Source organism: Microtus ochrogaster, chromosome 4 (genome assembly GCF_000317375.1).
Source record: "Microtus ochrogaster isolate Prairie Vole_2 chromosome 4, MicOch1.0, whole genome shotgun sequence".
In the NCBI taxonomy this organism is placed as follows: Eukaryota; Metazoa; Chordata; class Mammalia; order Rodentia; family Cricetidae; genus Microtus; species Microtus ochrogaster.
The window spans coordinates 33,044,298-33,049,594 of NC_022011.1; positions in this window are offsets into that span (position 1 = coordinate 33,044,298).

Genomic DNA, 5,297 nt, shown 5'->3' on the forward strand with positions numbered 1-5,297 from the left:
ACATCCCATGTTCCTCTTTTTGGGTCTGGCTTACCTCACTCAGGATAGTGTTTTCTATTTCCATCCATTTGCATGCAAAATTCAAGAAGTCCTTGAATAAATACATTAAAAAAAAACTTTCTTCTCAGCTCTTCTGGCTTAATCCTCGTAGCCGCGAGCTATGGAACCCTCTGAAACCAAGACCTAAGGTAAAGCCTTCCTGTGTGCTGCTTCTCACAGGTGCTTGCTACAGCAATGCCAAGCCCAGTACATCCCAAACCACCAACATGATTCTCAGCTGAGAAAATCACAGCACCACCGTATCTCCAAGAGGAGCAAGAAACACCAGCATGGAGCATGGAGGGTTGGGCTATCATGTTAGCACATGTGCCTAAGTGTACAGCATATGCAACCAGCAATCCCGCAGTGGGCGAATGCATGACCCTATGTCCGGAAAGCAGGTGCAGCTGTGTGTGCGTCTTCATTATTTCGAACGGATCAAGGCTGCAAGTGGGATTGGAAATCCAGCTGAGTCCATAGGTGGCCGGTCCTGTGTGCATCCGGCCCTGGTTCAATCTCAAGTCCTGTGAAAACACAAAAGCCATCAAGAGTCGAATGAATGCCCTGTAGTTTGGGGAACTGATCTCTAGTATACACCAGGGTGACTGACGCTGCAAGGCTCCCTGTCCACACCAGGCTTGCAGTTAGTCAGATGCAGCATGTGTGGTGGGAGCCAGAAAACAGACCAGTTCTGTGCTCCGGAGGGATCAATGCCTGCACACTTAGGATTCATGCACCTTTCTATATGAACATTATACTTTAATTAAATTCTTATTTAAAGGAAGCTTTCCCATAGTGTTTTCATCTCTGAATTGATGAGCAATCAACACTAGGTCATCACCATCAAACAAACCCAGAATTCTCCATCTGCCCCTTCTCCTGGGAGGCTTATTTTCCTCCCTCAATTGCTTCTCTGCATGAATGATAATGTTCAGTATTTCATTTACATTTGATAGCATGGTCCTCACTTTTGAATATTTACATCCAAACTTCTGCTAGTGTATGCTATGGAAAGAATGTTAACTGAATTTGCTCCCCCAGTGACTGACCTATTAATCTAGTTTATTAACTAGTAATGTCCTACCCATAAAGATTCAGCATTTAACGCTAGCCCTGTCCTGGGTCTGTGTGGTCCCCATCTCTACACTTCTGTTAGGATTATACTTCATGAATTTGCTGCAGAATGACTTCTGTTACCGAAGAGTCTTCTCCCACGGTTATCTTAATAGTCTTTCCTATTGATTATTCCGATAATGTTCAATAACACTTGAACTCTGTCGATCTAAAAGAATTCTGTCAATAGCCATTCCGCTATTTTGAAACATTTTAGTGCCATTATAGCTCTCAGTCTTCATGTGCATGGAATAGTTTCTGTTTGCTAATTTTAATCGCTAGTCTCATGTTGCTGTTCCACTGGTTGGTGAGCCTGACCTCTCTGCTGTCCTGTGTCTGCAGTCTGGTTCCTGTGTGCTGATCGCAAGTGTTCTCCCATAAATGCTCCCCTGTGGGGGGCTCACAGGTGATTTTCCAGCCAACTCTCCAACATGGCATCCATGTGTAAATGAGAACCAGTTAACTATGCAGTCGGCCTGACTCTCCGGGGCAGGCTGAAGAAGAGAGCAGAGAACCAGAGGAGGCTGTGGGAATCTTCTAGGTCCTATTGGGTGCAGGCAGTGCTGAGAAAGTTTGTAGTATGTTGGGGAATCTAAATTTTGTATTTATTCTTCATCAGAATAACCATGTGGCTGTGAGGAGTCCAGACTAAGGGAGAGTCCATGTCTTCCTTTGTGAGTTTGTAATTTTCTCATTTTTTCCTTTGAAATGGTTTTTGTATTGATTTGCTACTTGTTCGTAACTATTAAACATATACAGATTTTGAATATATAATTAATTTTCATTTTAAGTTGAATCTCCCAGAAGTTTGCTCTATGGGGTCAGGGTCTTGTACATGCTAAATAAGCCCTCTATCTTTGGCCATTGTCACCCCCCTTTAATTTAATAAATCTTTAGCTTGTTATTTTCTTGCTGTGGAGGGAGGAGAAGGCCAAGTGTCTTAGTTACTTTTCTATTGCCATGACAAAACACCATGAGCAACACAACTTATAAAAGAGAATGTTTGATTTGGAGCTCACACCTGCAGGTCATTGCAGGCAGCAGGCAGCAGGCAGCAGGCAGGCTGTAGGCAGCAGGCAGCAGACAGCAAGCAGGCAACAGGCAGCAGGCAGGCTGTAGGCAGCAGACAGCAGGCAGGCATCAGGCAGGCTGTAGGCAGCAGACAGCAGACAGCAGGCAGGCAGCAGGCAGGCTGTAGGCAGCAGACAGCAGACAGCAGGCAGCAGGCAGGCAAGACAGCAGGCTTTAGGCAACAGGAAGAAGGCAGGCAGCAGCATGCAGCAGGCAGGCAGCAGGCAGGCACAGCTCTGGAGTTGCAGCTGTGAAGCCACATCTGGAGCTACAACCATGGAGCAGAGAGAAGGAGAGCTAACTGTGTAAGCTTTTGAAACCTCAAAGCCGCCTCCAGGGACACCAACAAGGTCATGCTTTCTAATCCTTCTCAAATGATTCTACCAGCTGGGCACCAAACATCCAGATATTTGCGCTCATTCAAGCATCACACTGAGTTTCCTATTTTCATGATTTTATTGGAATTTAATATATTCCAGATACCGGTCCTGTGTCAACTAAATAAGTGAACTTAGTCTCTTTATCTGTGGCTTTCTTATCATTTATTTTTATATATGTGAGTGTTCTGTCTGCATGAACACATGTGCACCACACATGTGCAGTGCCCACAGAGGCCAGAAGAGAACATTGGGTCCTCCGGAAAGTACTTGTCTATGCCCTGCATCCCCACCGGTTGTTCTAGAATGATTTCTAGATGAATCTTCTCCAGTTAAATAGCTATGCTCCTTTGACCCCAGTCAATCAGCAGCGTGGCCAGGTGATGTCATCACGTACATGTTATCACTGCAGCTGCAGTTCAGTGTGTCATTTGTCCTTCTGTGTGTCCACATTTCTTTCTTTAAAATGATGTGTTTATTCATTTATTTTAGCGTGTGTGTGTGTGTGTATGTGTGTGTGTGTGTGTCTGAATGGATGTATGTATGTGCACCATCTGTATGAAGGTGGCCTGCTCCACTTCCCTGTAGAACCTCCATCTGGATCAGGAAGCGTCAGAGATGGAGTCCCCCAAGGGCAGAGGCTCAGGCTTTGTCCCCAGAGGTAGTGTCCCTCTTGTCCACCCACCAGCCTTCCTGTTTCTCTAGTCACATAGTGTGTTCATTCTTAGGCCTGGTGCCCTGTCTTCTTTTTTAATTTTATTTAATTTTTGTCTGTTTGTTTTTGAGGCAGAGTCTTACTCCACATCTCAGGCTGGCCTGGAGCTGTTTAGCCCAGGCTGGCCTCAGACTCAGGCAATTCTCCCACCCAGCCTCCCCGGTGAGTCACCGCTGGACCCGGCTGATGTCTTATGCCTATACTTTCCATTAATCAACAAACCCAGTTGGGATTTTATATCTCCCCATTGCAGAAGCTTGGGGCTAGAGACAAAATTTAAAAGATGAGTTTGGAGTCTTGTTCCTTCTGCTACTCTTTGGAAAAACTACTCAGAAACATACTGGCTCCCAATGGGTTTCCTTGTTATTCATAGGCCACATTGCAACTAAATAGCTAAGCTCAGCAAAAGCCGTTTAGTCACATTGTCTGGCCTGTTTACACTGAAAAGCTCAAGCAGGGGAGCTGAGCTGGGCTGGGGGCGATGCTATGGTTCTGATGCCAGCATCCTTGCACACCAGGTTTCAGCTCTCATCCGCATCCTTCCTCTTCCCCAGAGGATGCTTCCTACAGCTCCTTCAACAGAGGATGTAGTAGTTATGATCTTATATTATTTGCCAGATGGTATTACTACGCCCCCAACACACACCCAACACAGGAATCTAGAAAGAAATGGCCACATGGCTGCAAGGGCAGAGGCCACATTGGGGTCATGGACGTAAGTGCAGTAATTTCTGCTACAAATTGAAAGGCATGGAGCTTGGGGCTCATGGGTAGGATCAGGTGGCACTCAGTCCTGGGAGGCAGTTTGTTACCAGATGCTCGAGATGTGGCTGGATTACCCAGATGCTGTGGTCCAACGAGCTCTTGCTCCCAAGAAAATCTCTGCTGGGGAGAGAGAATCACAGTGACAGGCTGTCATATTTTAATTTGAATACAAAGCGGGTTAAAAAATGTGACTTCTGCTGCTCAGGGACAGGTAGGACCCAAAACTACAGTTTGACCCCTGATCATCTCGTTGGGCTGCAATTGTCCCTGCACCCCATCTTTTTGCTGTATTTCTGCTCCTTCAGAATGTTTTCCTCCACACTTTGAGTTCCTTGCTCCCCTTCCTCTCACCCCTCCCAGCCACTCTTCTCTGCCTTCTTCCCTCTCCCCCCCTCCCCCCTTCTTCCTCCCATCCATCCTTCTTCCTTTCCTTTTCCTCTGCTCCCATCTTCTCCCCCTACCTCTCCCGTTCCCCTTTCTTCCCCTTCTTTCCTGTATGTGCTGTACTGGAGATTGACTCACACTAGGTAGGCAAGTGTTCCACTGCTAAGCCACCCCCACCCCCGCTGTCTCAACTTTATAAAAAGATCTTTTATTCGTCCGTTTATTTTTGAGATAGAGTCTCATTTATCCCAGGGTGGCCTCAAACTCATTTGATAGCTGAGGATGACTTTGAATTTCTGACCTTTCTTTCTCCACCTCCTGAGTGCTGGCGTTATAGCTGTAAGCTATTGTGTGGGGCTTCATTCTGGAAGTTTAGTTAACAATTTACTTGCTTTCTTAGGATAATTACCTGAAATTTCTCCTTCTCACTAAGATGACAGGGGTTTTGTTTTGTTCACCACTTAGTTTCCCATACGAAAGACACCACTGGCATGGCTGCTGCTCAGTAAATACCAGCTGCACAAGCAAATCTGAAAATGAAAAGCCCTGAACTCTCACGGTTGGTCTTGGGGGCACAGAGTCATCAAGGGACCTGCAGCTGCACCATGCTGCTCATCCCCAGCCTGACCTCTTGTCTGCTGTATCTGTCCCCAGCCTGATGACCTCTCGCCTCCTCTGGCATCATTGCCCTGAGGCTGAATGAAGGAAGCTGCCCTTCTCATCAGCTGTGGGCTATGAGACTCACACTTCACAGGAAGGTGACAGACTCTAGGTTACCCTCTCCATTCTGGGGGACTCCCCCTGTAGACACTTGGTTTAGGAGCCTGGGGCTG